The 19,229-nt window shown below is 37.7% G+C and overlaps 1 long non-coding RNA gene across 1 annotated transcript; it reads left to right on the top strand.

Moving 5' to 3' along the window:
• The first annotated feature begins 5,910 nt into the window (after window positions 1-5,910).
• Window positions 5,911-13,269, top strand: LOC140621310 (uncharacterized). Its single transcript, XR_012021034.1, has 6 exons — window positions 5,911-6,048; window positions 7,462-7,492; window positions 9,301-9,331; window positions 9,453-9,540; window positions 11,751-11,841; window positions 12,700-13,269. It is a non-coding gene; the product is annotated as an uncharacterized lncRNA (long non-coding RNA).
• The last annotated feature ends 5,960 nt before the right edge of the window (window positions 13,270-19,229 follow it).

The raw sequence follows: 19,229 nt of genomic DNA, 5'->3' as shown, positions 1-19,229 counted from the left end.
GAAATTTGGCAAAATATCTGAAGAAATTATACAGATTGCAAATAAGCATGTGAAATTATGCTCAACGTCATATGTCACTAGGAAATCTCAAATTATAACAAGATGATACAACTGTATACCAATTAGAATGGTCAAAATACAAAACACTGATAGCTCCAAATGTTGGTGAGGATGTGGAGCAATAGGACCTCTCACAGCCTGCTTTGGAAATGCAAAATGGTATAACCACTTTGGAAGACAGTTTTGTGGTTTCTTACAAAATTAAACATACTCTTACCATACAACCCAGTAATTATGCTCCTTGATATTTACCTAAATGAGTTGAAAACTTATGTCCACACAAAAATCTGTACAAAGATTTTTTTTTAATTGGAGTTCAATTTGCCAACATATAGCATAACACCCAGTGCTCATCCCATCAAGTCCCCCCCTCAGTGCCAGTCACCCAGTCACCCCCACCCCCCGCCCACCTCCCTTTCCACCACCCCTTGTTCGTTTCCCAGAGTTAGGAGTCTCTCATGTTCTGTCTCCCTTTTCCACTCATTTTTTCTCCCAAGATGTTTGTTGTAGCTTTATTCACAATTGACCAGACTTGGAAGCAACCAAAATTATTTGGTCCTTCAGTAGGTAAATGGACAAATAAAACGGTCTGGAAAAATATTCCAGACAATAGAATATTTTTAAAAAGATTTTATTTGTTTTGAGAGAGAGAAAGAATGAGCAGGGAAGGGGCAGAGGGAGAAGCAGACTCTCCACGGAACCTGATGCAGGGCTCAATCCTAGGACTCTGGGATCATGACCTGAGTCCAAGGCAGATGCTTTAACAGACTGAGCCACACAGGCATCCCAGGCAGTAGAATATTTTTGAGCCCTAAAAAGAAATGAAATGTAAAGCCATGAAAAGATATAGAGGAAACTTACATGTGTATTACTAAGAAGCCAATCTGAAAAGGCAACATGTGTCACGATTCTAACTATATGACATTCTTGAAAAGGCAAAACTAGAGAGACAGTAAAAAGTTCAGGGGTTGGGGCTGGGGGAAAGGATGAATAGGTGAAGTTCAGGAGATTTTTAGAGCAGTCAAATGACCCTGTATGATACTATTTTGGTGGATACATGTATACATTTGACCAAACCTTTAGAATGTATGACACCAAGTGTGAACATCAGTGTGACAGATGGACCTTGGGTGATAATAATGGGTCAAGATAGTTTCACTGGTAGTAATAAATATATCCCTTTGGTGTGTGTGTGATGTTGATAGTGAGGGAAGCTTGGTGTGTGTGCGTGTAGGTGGTATATGAGAACTCTTTACTTTCCAGTCAATTTTGCTGCCAGTCTAAAACTGCTCCAAAAAAATAAAATTTATTTAAAAGAAACATTATGACACATTAAAAACATATTTTTAGGGGTACCTGGCTGACTCATTTGGTAGAGCATGCAGCTATTGATCTTGGGGTTGTGAGCTCAAGCCCTACATTGGGCATAGAAATTACTTAAAAATAAAATCTTTAAAAAGTATATATTTTTGTTATTTGGTTAGACAGTAATTTTAAATATTTTTACTAAAATTACACTTAAAGTAGAGTGAAAAAGTAAGCATGTTTTAGTTAATAAAATGCCTATTATTATCATCATCATAATTATTATTATTTGACTATAAAAATCCTCAGTAGGCTTTAGAAATTTAGTGATCAGTGATATTCATATTGAGAAAAATATATCTATACTTGACAATATTGCTTTTGTTCTTCTGATGTTGCTATTGTTAATATTCTCATGCTACAATGATCTCAGTTAAAAATGTAGGAAAGAATCCTTCTAATACAGCATGACCAGTACAGTAAGCTGCATGCTTCCTGCCAGGACAGCTTTGTTTGCCTCAGCCAGTTGAATTGTCAAGATGGTTACTCATCCACTGGGTAACTTCCCAAGCCTCTTCTTAAATTTGGTTGCTTTGGACACATTTTATCCTGGAAACAAAATCTAAGCTCTATAATACATTCAGAAATAGTGGATTCGTGTCTTTTTTTTCCAGCTGGTACTGGTAGGGTTTACACATTTACTCCTGCACCATAGGAACAGCTGCTCGAAAAACCGAGGGTGCATTCAATTCCATTGCTTTGGCACAATAGAAGGTCAATAAAAGAGGGAGACTCTCTCAGCCTGTCGATAGTTGGAAAATTAATTCTTTTAAGTGCTTTTAAAAAAATCTTTACAGGTGGTCAGATCTTATGAACTTAGGACCAGCAATGACCTCATCACCTTCAGCTGGTCGAAAAGTTATCTTTGGCTGCTGAGTACTTTATGAAATCTTGTTAATTATGATGTTTTTTCCTAGTTATAAGTCCTTCTGGATAAATTTTTATAAAACATTTATTTTTATGGCTTACATAACTACATAAAATATTTTCATTGGTGTCAAAATGTCATGTTATTGCCAAACAGATTCCATTTCAATTTCTAGAAATTATTGGAAAGTTAATATTCACATTTTAATGGCACCCTTGCTGTAGTATTAAATCATGCTTTACTGAAATTTGCAACAGAAGTCATAATTACATTGTATTTATACAAAAGAAAGGACAGAATAGGCAACCTTTCCAGTTAATCTCTATGGTTAATAATTATATTTTCCTTTCTTTTAAAGATAAATCATGAATGAAATTCAGTGTCTTTTTGAAACTGAGTTTTCACGGAAGTGATTTTCACGGATACTCATCATTCACTTCTCTTTTCAGCACAGTAGCGTTTTAGTTTAGGAATCATAAATTGAATTTTCTCCTGGTTTGTGAAACTTTACCCTATCTATTTCTATGTCAAGAAAAATAAAAATATTTTAAAAAGTAAGATTAGGTAGGAAAGTCATAGTCCTACCTACACGTTTGGTATCTTCTTAGAGATGTCATGTCAAGAAAACTCACTCTCCATAGACATCATTTCAAGGATGTAATTGTTTTAAGTGCAAAGTCATACTTTTGGGTAAAAAATATCCTTTGGAGTCACACATTGAGGCTCATTTAGTCATCCTGAGAAATGAGCTTTTAGCAGTAATCACATTTACTCTGTGTTCCTGGCTTGGAAGAAGCCCAGGAGAGCTGGAGGGTAACCAAAGGGCTGACTTTAATCAGGTCTGCCAGGTCATATACCACCACTTGGAGGCTCTTCTTTGTCTGGATCTTGCATCTCCCCTCCTATGGACTGAATTGTGCAACCTACTCACCCTCTCCCCCTTCTTCTGGAGGTGTGGTCTTTGGAAGGTAAGTAGGTGTATCTTACATCATGAGAGGGCAGACCTTCATGATAGATTAGTGTCTAGTAAGAAGAGATATCAGAGAGCTTGCCATCTCTCTTCTGCTATATGAGCACAGAGTGAGTAGCCAGGAAGAAAGCTCTCAACAGAACTCAACCATGCTGGTACCCTGATCTTGGCCTTCCAACCTCCAGAACTGTGAGAAATAAATGTCTGTTGTTTAAACCACTCAGTCTGCGGTGTTTTGTTATGGAAGCAGCTGACTAATACATCCTCCAGGGAAAACAGATTTAGAGCCTAAGCACATGTGAAAGGTGCAGTGAGGAATTCAGATGGTGGTCTAGGGAGTTCAGGAACACAGTGTTATAAAACTTCATTTATTGGCTCAATACTCTCTTTTAGTGTATAAATAGAACCACAGAAGTAAGAAGATTAAGTTGAAGAGATGGGATTAAAAGAACAGTATTCTGGTGGGATCAATTAAAAGTTTGGAAGTCAATTACCATTTTGCCTGTACTGCTTTTCTAATGAGAGGAAATTTTTAAAGTAGGGATATTTTTAAGAAAGCTGGATACTATACAATCCTCATAATATTCTCATTAAACGTTTGTTGATTTGACTTAAATATTTGTTGACCTACTTTATAGCATAAATTTAGCAAAGAATATGATTCCTATCAAAATCTTTATATTTTTTGTTAGAAAGTATACCTTTATGGCTCACTCATGCTAGATGTCATGCTAATTGCTTGGCAGTGATGGTAAACATTTGCCCTGGCAAATCTGGAAAAGCAGCTAAAAAAATACACACCTGGAGGCCCTTTCTCACCAGCCTCAACTCAGGTACCTATTCTCTTGTCTTTCTCTAAGTCATCAGAGCATATCTTTAAATTGCTTCCACCACCCCCCCATTTTATTGAAATATAATTTGTCTTATAACCTTGCAATGATCATTGCAATAAGTTTTTAGTGAACGTCCATCACCTCACAGTCACAAATATTTTTCTTGTGATAAGATCTTTTAAAATCTACTTTTCTCATAAATTCCAAATATACACTTCAGTATTGTTAACTGTACTCATGATGTTATATGTAGTGTTCCCAGAACATATTTACCTTACAAATAGAAGTTTGTATCTTTTGACATTTTTGCACCTTTTGAATTGGGTGAAGGTGGTCAAAAGGTACAAATTTCCATCTTAAATTACTTCTAGAAACTGCCAAATCCTACTTAATAAAGACAAATGCATATATTTAATATTTATTGTGCTACATTTTTATTCTTATGAAATATTGCTTGAAATAAGCAGGGATTCATCTAGGATATAGCTAGTTTTTGTTACACGTAGATCTATGTCATAATTAAATGTTACTAAATGTGAAAGAATTCTACCTATATACCTGAGTAGGACATATTCCATTGTAATATAATAATGGTCCCCGAAGATGTTCACAACCTAATCCCCAGAATCTGTGACTGTGTTATCTTATCTGCCAAAAGGGACCTTGCATATGTGATAAAAATTAATGATTTTGATAGGGGAAGATTATCTTGGATCCTCCAGGTGTGATCAATATGATCATAAGGCTTCTTCTAAGAGAGAGGAAGTAGAGTAAGGGTCGAAGATGTGATGGATACAGAAGCCAGATTGAGGGAGAGACAGAGACAGAGAGAGAAAGAAAGGGGGTGGAGAGAAAAACAGAAACAAAGGTATTGAGATTTGAAGATGCTCTGCTCTGGATTTGAAGCTGGAAAAGGAGGCCAAGTCAAGAAATGCAAGTGGCCTCTAGAAGCTGGAAAAGGCAAGGAAATGATTTCTTCTCTAGAGTCTTCAAAAGGAATACAGCCCTGCTAACCCATTTTAGACGTCTGACTTCCTGAATTACAATAAATTTGTAGTTTTCTTTCTTTTTTTTTTTTTTAAAGTAAATCTGTACACACAACATGGGTCTCGAATTCACAACCCTAAGATCAAGAGTCAGATGTTCTGTTGACTAAGCCAGCCAGGCCCCCTTGTTTTGTTTCAAGTCACTAAGCTCATGGTAATTTGTTACAGCAGCAATAGGGAAATAGTACATAAGTCACCACTGATTTTATTTTCTTAACACAGTACAACAGACACCAATTAAAAGCAATTTAAGCTTTAGACACTAGTTTTCAAATCTCTAAAGAAACAAGCATGGTGCATGTAAGACTGGCTAATTACACTTCTGACATGTTTTGGAACATCAAAAGCTGGGAGAGCTGGCGGTGAGCATTCAGTGCCTGTCCATTACTACTCAGCACTCTAGATTTGCACTGTTTATTCACCTGGGCTACAGAGCTCTGGAAATGTGACCAGTGAGGAGCATACTGCAAGTGTAAAATATACCATGAGTTTTGTAAAGGAGAATGTAAAATATCTTATTAATAATGGTTTAATATTGATCACACTGTCATTGAAATGTTACTATTTTGGATAAATTGGATTAAATAAAATTCGTTATTAAATTAAATTTCAATTTCTCTTTGCTTTTTAAATGTGAAATGAAAAAATTTAGAATTACATTTGTGCATCATGCTATGTCTCTATTGGACAGTGCGGCTCTAAACAGATAATTCTATGTAATGATGTCATAGACATACTATAGATTATTTACTGTGTCGATTAATGTATTATTAAGTAATGAATATACCAGTGCAGCTAAGAGAGTTTGATGGGTTCATTTTCATACATTTTATACATCTTAAAACTAGTATCTCCATATTTTATAGTCACAGGCTCCTGAGCTCCACAATCTCAAGTTAAATTGTGGTGAGTTCAGTCAGAATTTAAATAAAATCTAGAGGGAATGCCTAAAGGATGTGGGAAATACTATGAGCACCTCAAAGGTGACATTTTTGCAAGAGGAAAGGTGGGGTTTTCTGTGGTGGGGTTTTTGCACAGGTTTTGTTTTGTTGTTGTTTTCCAAGAAAGGAAGGTGGTCTGTAGATAGGAAGATAGTGTTACTAGGAGAGCCTTAATTTTTAGTAATGTTTCTTTGTAACATCAAAAACATGTTTTTCCTCTAGTACAGGAATACTCATAGAGAAGGTTTAGAAATAAAAAAGAAGAGGCAGCTTGCCTGGATGAAATAATCCCATTGAAACCATTAGGAATAATCTGAAACTTCTGGGCTCACGAAGACAGACATGTCTGGATGAAAACAGAACATGCTATCAAATGAATGATTGGGTTAGAGATGCCTAGACCACTGGTGCATTTCTATATGGTTTAGGAAAATGGAGAAATCCAGTATGACAGCTTCAACATTTGGGATACATATGCCTTTTACCTGCACATAGTGAGAGCATTTTTTGTCTTCTTTCAAAGACCTCATGGACATCACATCTTTCTCTTCCTGAAGAAATATAATTTCTTTTGAAATCAAGTTAATGTTTCATGACTGCATCTAGCCAGTATAATTTCCTGGATCAGATTAATGTTTGTAGGATCAAGAAATCTTAGGAAACTAAACAGAATCTGTAAGCAATTATATTTTGGGTGATGATTACCTTAGACTTCAGTGAGGAAAAAACTATATATGTGTATTAGGAATATATGGAATATATGTTTTTATACATAGAATATGTGTGTGTGTTTAGGATTAAATATACATATATATCAATACACATAGGGGTGCTTGGGTGGGCTCAGTCCATTAAGCGTCTGACCCTTGATTTTGCCTCAGGTCATGATCTCAGGGTCATGACATTGAGCCCCACGTCAGGCTCTTTGCTCAGCAGGTAATCTGTTTAGGATTCTCTCTCTCCCTCTCTCCCCCTCAGGCTCTCTCTCTCTTTAAAATTAATGAATAACAAATAAATAAAAATACATATATGTTATATATGTGTGTGTGTATATATGTGTATATATTATATATATATATATTCCTAACATATACACACAGTTATATAAATGCAAAAGCAAAGTGATTAACATTTGGTAAAAGACAAATACAGACTTTGTCTCCCGGGTCCTCCATGACATTTTGGAAATGCCAAATATCATGTAGGACCTGAGGATCATAGTTTTTCAGCATGAGAAAATCTATATATTAAGGAAATTATTCAAACTTTAAAATTTCAGTAAGTGAGTAGATGTTTTAAACCACTCTTAGTGGGAGGATTTCTCTGTAATTTCTTGGATTATCCTCCCTCATCCCCTGTTGTCCACTTTATTTTCTAGGGGCTGCCACACCCAGCATCTCCCACTTGGTGTAAGTATCAATCATCTCCAATGATTTATAATGAAATGAGAGCCTTGGAAAAGGTTTCCCTACTTCCTGATAATGTCCCTGTGTATGTGTGTCATTGTGATACATGTACAGGGAAGTTATCAGGCAATAGGAAAAGCTTTCCAAAGACTATTTGCATTGGATGGAAGTCAGCTATCAGAGGCTACTATCCAACTGGACTTCCATCGGCAAATGTCCTCGTTTTTTCCCAATGGGGAGTGGAGTGTAAATTTCTTGGCTTCCCAAGGATATGAAAACAGCCCATTCATTAAAATAACTTAGCTTAAATACTTCAAATAAATAATCTGATTTCTTAGATAAGATACCAACTAGATACAAATGCCTGTAGGCAGGACCTATTGCCAATTGTTTTGCCAAATCCAGAACTGTTTTTATGTTTGCAAAGGAGGCACTTCAAATCTAAGTACTCTTGGTTAAAATTGTCAAGGCATGAGGCTGAGTGAGGACATACCAGCTTTACCTGCCTTGGGGCACTACTGAGACTGGTTGGCTCTCTCTGAGCCACAAAACTTTTTATTATTTTTCTGCATATATTATGCCATGGAACCATGTAGCCTTCTGGGACTTCTGCTGCTTGTAAAATGGCCCAACATTTTTGTTGGCTGAAGTGCAGGGTGAGAATTGCTCATCACCCTTGCAGAGCAACTGGAGACCTCTTTCAGGGTTCATTGGTTAACCTGCACTAGAGAGCAGTTAATAAGCCAGTGAAGGAAATGTTAACCATTAAATTAAAATGTGAAGGAGGATTCCTATGAGCATCAGATAAGCTACATGCAGCAGATGCACTGAAAGTCAGAATTCAGGGAAAGAACCAAGTGCTTTGTTCTTTTCTAAGGCATGCAGAACTCATTATTGTTTATGGAAATGAAATCCACAGGGCTGAGTGCCTCAAATAAGTCAGGGGTTGGAAACCCTTTGATTCAACTTTATTGGCCAAAGAGTTTCTCTAAAGAGAAGCTTGCTTACCCTACTGTGAGAACATGCATTATAAATCAAATATAAATAATATTTCATAAGTATTATTATAATTATTTCACAAATAATCACCATACATATTTCTATATATAGTTTCATCACTTTTTTTTTTAGAATTTAGTTTCTTCATCATACAGAAGTTATGGATAGATTAAAATCAAATGCTTATAATTCACTCCCAAAGAATATGGTATTGGTCTCAGAACAAAGTGATCTTCAGACTGATAGGTAAATCATGGTACTAGATGTCACCTCTTGGTAGGTCCTACTGAATTCTTAAGATTCTCAGTGATTATAATTGAGCCAATTGGAGTAGTCAAAAGAATGATAGAAAGTATATGTAGCAATGATAAATCAGCCTTGGAATTTTCAGACCAGGTGCAAACTACCTATTAATTTCAGTCTTATTTGACACATAGAATTTAGTAATATATAGTATAACAAAATAATTGTGTAGAGTTTTATTTAGCTCTTTGTGTTGTAAAGACTAGAGTCACCTATTCCAAACAAACAAACAAAAAAAAAAACGTTTAAATGTTTAATGTAGCAGTATACATATATTGCTTGGGAAGATAATGTCTCAGAAACCCAAGAACAGGGTGCAGAGCAAACATCCCTGTGAATGGAATAAGAACTGGAAAATGCTTTGGGATCAAAGGCAAATCAGAGATCCTCCAAAGTAGGAGCCTATTAATTTCACTCTGGGTGTCCAACTTTAATATGAAGACAATATGCATTCAGGATCTTCTCTACGGCTATCCTATGGCCTGCTTTTACTGTATTTCACTATTCAGATTCCTGGAAGAGGCATTCTGATCTGTTGAGGTGAGCATTTATTGGCCAGGCCAGGCCAATCTGCTAGTTCCTGGGAATTTGTTATGGTTGGGTTTGGTCTACATGCCATCTTATTTTCTAATTGCATTTTTTCACAATCACTGAGGCACAGGTAGAAAGAAGACAAAGACTCTCTTTATTAGAGACCACATCTTTTGAATGTCTGTGAATGTCAATGAAACTCAAGATACCTTCTCTAGGTAAGACTCAACTATTAACCTGTCTACCTTACAGTTGTAAATCATAGATTTCCTACAGGTAAGTGACAGAGCAGAGCCAATCTTAGGCAAATGGTCAAGCAGGCAATGAGGCTTTGTTTTCAGGGTTATTCTTTCTTCTCAAACCCAGAGCTATTTTATATCCTAGCAAATTAAAGGCAGCTGTAGTTTGCTAGGAAAAGGATATGACTTAGTGTCAGGAGATGCCCTTAAATCATACCTTTGCCCATATCTGGTAGCCTTGGGTAAGTTAATGAGCTCCTCTGAGCCTTAGTTTCCTTATTGTAAATTGTAACTATCATACAAGGTTGTTTTAAATACTGAATGGAAGAGATGGACATATGGTAGATCATGATTTAATAAATACTTGTAAAAAAAAAAAAGAGAAAAAAAAAAAAAAAAAAAAAGAGGTGGAAGGGGCCCCTAAGTGTTCCATTTTCCAGATGTGGAAATTGGGTCCAGATATGTGATTTCACTTGTTTAAGTCCAAGCAACTACTTAATTGCAGTCAGCACTGAAACCAAGTCTCCTGAATTCCCAGACGAATGCTTCTGCAAGTTTTCTTTCAGCTTGTACGCAATTCTCAAAATTTGCTCTTCAGAAAGAACGTGTATATGGGTGTAAAGTTATAGCTTCTAGTTTCTTTCAGTGAACAAGACATATTTTTATAATTAGACTAAGAATTTCTGAAGTACTTTTTTTTTTTTTTTTAAAGAAAAGATCTGATTCTTATTCGCTGTAAACAGTGAATAAAAATTAAATTGTCTAGGAGTGCCTGGGTGGCTCAGTTGGTTAAGCATCTGGTTCTTGACTTCAGCTCAGGTCATGATTTCAAGGTCAAAGGATAGAGCCCCACATTGGGCTCTGTGCTCAACATAAAGTCTGCTTGTCCCTCATCCTCTGCTCCCCCACCCCAAATCAATCAATCCATCAATCTAAATTACTAACTGTCCTTGAGAAACATGTGTTTAATAGTAACTCCAGTCTTAAAGGTCTGAAACTCCTCAGTGAGGTGTCCCTGGGCCTCCTGCAGTCACTCTGGCCACATTTTTTCCTCCTGTGGCTCTAGGTCAAGAGCAAAGCCAAGCCTCCAACTGGCAGCCAGATGATTTAGACTGAATGGCCATGAAACCCAAGGTGATCTGGGCTCACCTGGCTGAACACCACAACCCAGAAGTATGCTCCATGCCACACATTCCTCTGCCTCATAAGCGAAACATGGCATGATGCAGTGGAAACTGTGTGTAATCCATTATGTTTTCAAATACCAAGGAGTTGACTTTTAAGAAATGTTACAGCACTAGATTCCAGATCTCCTTAGCAGAATACAGTTGGTTTGTCCACATAATTATTTTCATTGCACAGGAGTGCAAGATTTTTGAAGCATGTCTTCCTCTTCCACTCCTTATGATTCCCTCATAAACACCTATTGTCTATTTGGTGCAAAGCCACCCTGGGAGATACAAAATGGTATCTGATGTACTCTTTCTTAGTGGAACCCATTTTCTTATTGAGATGAGAATGGAGGTTCTTTGAGGTCTGGGATCTTGTCAGTCTTATTTACTGTTAGGGTTCAGAGTCTGGAACAGTATCTGGCACAGAATAGGCATGCAGGAAATACTTACAGAATGCAGTAATGGATACACCTAAATGAGACATTAATCATAGCTAACATTTATGCTCACTAGTTTTCTCAATGCCTCCTCAATGACCTCAAAACTCTTGAGATAGGAGGTATTAATATTCCCATTTTGGAGATGGTAAAACTGAGGCTTAGGGAATTAGATAACTTCCCCATTGGTGACCCTGAGCTTCATACCAAAGTCATCTGGCTCTGAAGTCCATACTGTTAGCCACTCTGTTGCCCTGCATGTCATGCTGCTGTTTTCCTTGGGGCAAAAGGCACTCTTTCCATGGTTCTAGAACTAAAATCAAGGAATGTTTACAGTGGAATCTCATTTGTGGCATAGGCAACAAGCAAGTTAGAAAGTTTTGTAGAGTCTGAAACAAATGTGAGATCAAACTTCCGTGGCGGATAGGAAGAATTTAAAAGATGAGAAGTAGAGTTCATCTCCCTTTGACTTCTGGGAGATGACCTTGAAAATCCTCTTTATAATACGATTATATTATAAACGTATACAACATTATAATATTGTTTTTCTTTTTTAACCCCATTTCATCATCTTAAACAGTTCGTGTGGGGGAGAATCCAGTCTTGTTTATATTTCTATTCACCCTCAGTACTAGCATTGATTTGAAAGGAATTGAATTTTCACTAGAACGGTAAGCATGATGGACTGGGGAAGGCTAACTACACCAAAATATCCTAGCCAAATTTGAATTCTGGTAAGCTTATCTCTTTCATGCTTTGCTCCAATGCACTCCCCTCTTTTTTAAGAAGTCCCAAAGAAGAAAAAAAAAAAAAACTCCACAATTATTCATATGAAATCATTTTTGACCTCTTCACAGATTTCTCTAGGTTCTGGTCCAAGCCTGACTATTGTTCAATTCTACCTACATTCTTCCTACACTTGAGGGATTTCAAAAAATGTACTTAATGATTTGGACTTGTTTTAATTTTCTCTAACTGATTTTCTCTTGAGGTTAAGAACATTTTGTAAATTTGCAAATACCAAAAGTATTTTGCACACAATGAACAGGCTTAAAAAAATAATCAGATCAGATTCAGAACATTTCCCCATGGAAAGGAAGTACACAAAATAGTCAAATGATTAATTGAAAAACAAAGGAAAGAAACTAAAATATCTCCCTGAACTAGTTCCTAAGGTATGCTCTTTTTCCAATTATGAAACTGACTAGTCTGCAATGTTTGTTTTTTGAAGTAAAACTTTGATGGGAAAATTAATAACTGAATCCACTGTGTATTTCACACTAACATTAACATTCCTTTTCTTGCCAAACATTTTGCTATGAGCTTTGGCATTCATGCTCAATACGTTTTCCAGCCTATTTAGGTGTCCATCTTTCTTGTTCCCATAAATATTCTACTAAATTTTCAAGTGAAGCTCCTGGAAAGGTAGAAAGTCACCATATCTTTGCAAAGATTGATAATAAAAGCAAATTTTCTTTCATTGTCCATAAGAAATAACACAAACTCTTGTTTGAATTTTACTCCACTAGGTAGGATCTCCATAGTATGAAGATCGGTTGCTGATAAACTAATTAGTTTTGGAAATTCCTGGTATCTGAAGAAGAGTGACAAACTATGCATTACCTAATTGCTAAGTTGATAAATGGACCCAAATTGCTAAATTGACAAAATGATTAAAGTTGATAAATTGATAAATACGTGTTTCTTGAGCACCAACTATCTGCAAAGCCAATTTCAAATTGAGATTCACTATCTATTAAACAGAGGCAAGGATGTTGGGTCTTGGAATACAGGCCTAATTAGGGATGTGTTTCTCGATACCATGCCAGCAAGTCACGGACAAGAGTCAGCCCTTCTTCTTAGCTTGTTGTTCTAACTTACAATAACTGAATTGGATTCTCACACCCAAATCAGTTCCTCAGCATAACTGACACTTTCTAGTGCATTCTACTCCATAGCAAGTTGTGCCACCATATAATATTACTCTTGGCTTACACTGGAGTTAACACAACTTTTCTTTCTCTGAATCTCATCTTGCTAAGAAATATTCCCCAGGCCTGCAAGATCTAATTATATCTATTTGCAGAAGTCAAACTCAAAAATGTTGATAGACTTATTATGAGGCTCTTAAGTCAGGGACTCAGGAGACTATAGAGAGACATGAATAATAGTAACAGAAGCAGCAGTAACAATAGTACTAAAAAATAATAAAAATGATAAAAGTGCTAATTAATATTTGCTGAATTCCTTCTACCGGGCACTGTGCTAAGCATTTTATATGCATTAATGACTTCATTTTATAGAACAAACCAAAATGCAGAGAGGTGAAATAACCTGCCCCCAAACTCACACAGCCCTGTGGTGGATCTTGGAAGTGATTTTTCTGTACAGTTTAGCCGAACTCACCATCTGAGAGTGTTTTTATAAAAGGGGAAGGTTTTGCCTATGATTTCTATTTCCCACTATTTGTTGGATAGATTTTCTTCTCTGGGGTTAAAAGAGATACATTCTATTTTTATCCTTATAGTGGTTGCTCCTTACTTAAGCCCATTGTCATATTTTCTACTGAGTTCTGAAACTTTTTAATGTCCATGTTTTCCCTGAACTAGACAAGTAATTTAGTATGTTCTCATGTCACTTTGCTTTCTTTCTCCATCGCTACCTCACATCTTATCCTGATATTTTCTAGAATAATTCTGGATCCCTAAGGGCATATATTATCTTTTTACTTTCATCTTATCCTTTTAATTAATTAATTAGTATTATTTTTTAAGTGGGTTCCATATGCGGCATGGATCCCAACACAAGGGCTTGAACCCACAATCCTGAGATCAAAATCTGACCTGAGATCAAGAGTCAGACACTTATCTGACTGAGCCACCCAGGTGCCCTTCATCTTATCTTTTTTATTGTTTTTTACTTTTTAAAAATATTTATTTTATTTATTTTAGAGAAGGAAGGAAGGGGGAAGATGCAGAGAGAGAGAGAAAGAGAGAGAATCTCAAGCAGACTCCCTGCTAAGTTTGGAGGTCATTCCATGACCCTGAGATGATGACCTGAGCAGAAATCAAGGGTTGGACACTCAACATACTGAGACACCCAGGCACCCCATGTCTTACCCTTTTAAAGACCACTTTTGTGATGTTTAAGTCCTCAATGCCTTTACTGATTTGCTTTTGTCTTCTTGCTCTATCAGATAGATGTGCTAAAATCTCCCACTAGGATTGCATATTGCTTTTTCTTTTTTTTTAATTTTAATTTTTAAATTAAAAAAAAGATTTTATTTGAGAAAAAGAGAGTATGAGCAGGGAGAAGGGGACTCCTCACTGAGCAGGGATCTCATGTTTTTTTCTTTTAGATTTTCAACTTTTGCATTATAGATTTTGGACCTCTTTTAACAGATAATCACATTTGCAGTAAATATATACTACCCGTGAATTGAATCTTTATCACTGTGAAATGTTTCTTTTCATCTTTAGTAAGGCTTCTTATCTGAAAGTATATTTTGTGTGATATTAGTATAGCTAAACTAGGTTGTGTTTGATTGATGTGCAGCATGTCTTGCATTTGCCCATCATTGAATCCTTTTGTATTTTTTTTTTTTTTTAGCTTAGGTATATATTATGGATTGAATGTTTCTGTCCCCCACTGAATACATATATTGAAGTCCTAACTCCCATTGTGGCTGTGTCTGAAGATAGGGCCTCTAAGGAAGTAATTAAGGTCAAATGAGGTCATAAGGGTAGGGCTCTGATCAGATAGGATGAGTGACCTTATAAGAGACATTGGAGAGACTATTCTCTCTCTCCACATGTGCAGGAGTAAAGGGCCGTGTGTGTATACAGTAAGAAGGCAACTGTCTATAAGCCAGGAGGGAGACAATGACCAGGTTCCTCGATCTTGTGCCTCTCAGCCTCCAGAATTGTGAAAAACTAAGTGTCTATTATGTAATCACTCGGTCTGTGGTATTTTGTTATGGCAGCTGAAGCTGATAATATAGATATTTGTACCAAGAAGTGGGCTGCTGCTGTATAAATACCTACATATGTGGAAGTGCTTTAAGACAGTAATAGGCAGAGGCTGGGAGAGTTTTTAAGTGCATTCTAGAAAGTCTCACTTGCCCCAAGGGAGAGTTGGTAGAGACATGGACATTAGGGGCACCTGGGTGGCTCAGTCATTTAAACGTCTGCCTTCAGCTCAGGTCATGATCTTGGGGTCCTGGGATTGAGCCCCCCATCAGGCTCCCTGCTCAGCCTGCTTCTCTTTCTCCCTCTGCTCTTCTCCCCTGCCCATGCTCTCTCTCTCTCTCAAATAAATTAAAAAATGAATAAAAAGAAATATGGATGTTAAAGGTAATTTTGGTAAGGTCTCAGGTGGAAGCAAGGAATAAGTTAATGGAAACTGGAAGCAAGGCGATTCTCATTACAAAGTGTCAGGGAACATGGCTGAATTATGTTCCTGCTGTGGGGAAGTTAGGACTTGTGAGCAAAGAAATGAGACACTTAGTGGAGAGGATGTTCCTGCAAAGTGTTCAAGGAGCAGCATGGTGTCTCCTCACTGCTTATCATAAAGTTCGAGAGGAGGGAGATATACTGAAGAGATTGCTAAGCAAAAGGGAACTAGAGCTTGAAGATCCAGGATGTTTCCATATTATAAAAATGAGGGACCATGTACTAAAAGAACAATAAGGCTATGGATGAACAACTATTTGATAAAGAGATCGTGTGTGCTTCATGGATGTAACAGACCTTCTCAGGAGAAGCCAGGGGTAAAAATGGGATGACACCAATAAGACACTGCCCGTTTGAACTAAAGGGGGGCAGAGAAAGTAGAAAGGAATAAAACAAAGCTATTGGAATCTCTGGAATTCTACAAGCCAAGAGATATAGCTATTCAGCTGCAAGTCTGGTTTGTTCTTCAAGAGAAGTACAATTCTGAAGGCGATTTGAGATCTCAGGGCTGCTGCTTCCACCACAGGCCCAGCAGCAAGATGGCTTCCTCCTTGATCTCAGAGGGTTGGGCCCCCTCCTCAGTTTTGACAGGCTGGGGAGTGTGGGCCTTAAATCCAGTGACAGGTGTTCTTATAATAGTGAAGCAGCAGGAGGGTGCTCAGGGACATGCAGAGGAGAAGGCAAAGTAGCTATAGCAGCAGAGTTGGATCGATGTCGCCACAAGCCAAGGAATGTCTGGAGCCTCTAGAAGCTGCAAGAGGCAAAGATTGGATTCTCCACTAGAGCATTCTGAAGGAGCCTGGCCCTCCTGGCATCTCAATTTTGAACTTCTGGCCTCTAGAATTGTGAGAGAGGGATCCCTGGGTGGCGCAGCGGTTTAGTGCCTGCCTTTGGCCCAGGGCGCGATCCTGGAGACCCGGGATCGAGTCCCACGTCGGGCTCCCGGTGCATGGAGCCTGCTTCTCCCTCTGCCTGTGTCTCTGCCTCCCTCTCTCTCTCTCTGTGACTATCATAAATAAATAAAAATTAAAAAAAAAAATAATTTAGAATTGTGAGAGAATATGTTTTGTTTTCTAATGCCACAGGAGTTTGGCAATTGGTTGTTAGAGCACCGTAGGAGACAAATACGACCTACAACCCTTTCTACAGTGATTCTCCCCTCTCCCCTGGCCATTTTGTGGTTTTATTGTCTTGTTGTTGTTGTTGTTGTTGTTGTTGTTGTTCTTTTTCTTTTTCTTCCCACTAATTTTTGCATGCATTTATTTTATTTTATCTTTTCCATCATGGTAAGTGTACCTCTTCATCCCCACCCCCCCTTTCACCCATCCTCCCACCCATCTCCCCTTTGGTAACCACCGCTTTGTTCTCTCTAGTTAAGCGTTGGCTTCTTGGTTTGTCTGTCTCTCTCCCCCCACCTCTTCTTTTTTCTCCTCTGCTCATTTGTTTTGTTTCTTAAATCCTACCTATGAGTGAGATCATATGGTATTTGTCTTTCTCTGACTTAGTTTGCTTAGCATGATATTCTCTAGTTCTAGTCATGTTGGTGCAAATCCATTATCTTGTTTATTTCACCTTGAGCATGACTTACTTCTCTGGGTCTTAGTGTCCTCATTTATAAAGTGAGGTGGTTGACTTAGATGTGGTCAATAACAATTTGCCTGTTAGAAGACATAAGCTCAAATAAATAATCCTTTCAAACTCTATTTCTATTTTTTATGAGTGTTCTATCCCCAAATTCAAACAACTTTACAAATAGCCTGTTAATTTCACATCAGGCAGGTTTTTTTCTTTTTAATTTATACCAAGATGAATGTTAGTGAGCAGCACTTTTCATAAGAAAGTGCGGCAGACCCTTGAACAATGTGTTACGGGTGCTGACCAACCCCTACACAGTTGAAGATCTGGATGGTAACTTTTGATTCCCTGAAAACTTAACTACTAATATCTCACTGTTGACTGGAAGCTTTATCGATAACATAAACAGTTGGTTAGCACATATTTTGTATGTCATATATGATGAGGGAGCGTAAGGCAAGCTGAGGACAAAGCACAAGCTACATCCTGCAACCACCCCCCCACACACTCCTCAAGATTTATGTGACATTCCTCCAGGAAACTAACAACTCTCTTAATGTTAATGCTTAGCTAGGGGGACAAACAACCTTGACAATAGCCAGTCTTCCAGTATCTGGAGGGTCTTCTTTAGCATGTGAAAGTCCTTTTGGACACCTCCCTTTTTCCTTAACCCCAACTCCCAAGTATATAAGTAGCCACCCCTCATAACCCCAGTGCAGCACCTCTGTCTGCCCGCCAGTCCTGTCCTGCTTTAATAAAACCACCTTTTTGCACCAAAGATGTCTCAAGAATTCTCTCTTGGCCATCTGCTCTAGACTCCAACCTACATTCAAAATCTACATCAGTATGTACTAACACAGTATTCTTACAGAAAAGTAAGCTAGAGAAAAGAAAATGTTATTAAGAAAATTATGAGGGATGCCTGGATGGCTCGGTGGTTGAGCGTCTGCCTTCGGCTCAGGTCATGATCCTGGGGTCCTGGGACTGAGTCCCACATCAGGCTCCCATAGGGAGCCTGCTTCCCCCTCTGCCTATGTCTCTACCTCTCTCTTTGAGTCCCCCATGAATAAATAAATAAAATTTAAAAAGAGAAAAGCATGAAAAAATACATGTGTAGTATCGTACTGTATTTATTGAAAAAAAATCTGCATATAACTGGACCTGTGCAGTTCAAACCCCTGTTGTTCAAGGTCATCAGTAGTAGGAAAAACAGTTCTGTGTTCTCAGCTTCTGTTTCCAGTCTCCAATTTTTGGCTCAAGGACCATCAGCCTCCAAAGCCCCAAGGATCACCTTTTAGGAGTTTTTTTTGGTATTGCTAAATGATCCTGGTGAGTTTACTGTATAGACCAGGATAAGGAAAGATGATTTGGAAAAATCAAAATTGGCAAAAAGAAGGAATAGAGGGGCACCTGGGTTGGCTCTGTTGGTTGGGTGTCTGACTTTGGCTCTAGTCATGATCTTGGGGCCCTAGGATCAAGCCCCACGTCGAGCTCCCTGCTCAGCGTGGAGACAGCTTCTCCCTCTCCTTCTGTTCTCCCCCTCCTGCTCATGTGCTCTCTCTCAAATAAATAAAATGTTAAAAAAGCTAGGAAGGATATTTGATTAAAGAGATAAAGGAGAGAGAAATAAGGTAGTATGAGGAGGAGGAAGAGATTGGAAGTTAGTGTTTTGTGGAAAAAAATGTGATGACCCCACCTCAAGTGTGCAGATTACCCCATTAAAAACAGCACCATTGTATTAAATTATGTCCTGAAAAAGGGACATTTTGGGAATATCAGGTTGTTAAATTATGAAAGGTACAAACAGTTTAACTCTTAAGGGCATAGGTCAGATGAGAATCCACTTTTTCCTGGCTCTGTGACCTTAATTTCTTTAAATTGTCATTTCCTTAGCTGAAAAATGAGTGCCTTAATAGTGGCCACCTCACATGATAGTTCTGGGGATTAAATAAAATATTCACAGTTCAGATTTTGGCACAGTTGTTAAGTCCTTAGTAAGTATTACCTATTTTCAATGTTATTATTGTTATAAT

This window comes from Canis lupus, chromosome 30, assembly GCF_048164855.1.
Source record: "Canis lupus baileyi chromosome 30, mCanLup2.hap1, whole genome shotgun sequence".
Lineage (NCBI taxonomy): Eukaryota > Metazoa > Chordata > Mammalia > Carnivora > Canidae > Canis > Canis lupus.
Note: the sequence above shows the minus strand (reverse complement) of the source record. Positions and strands in the feature narration are given on the sequence as shown.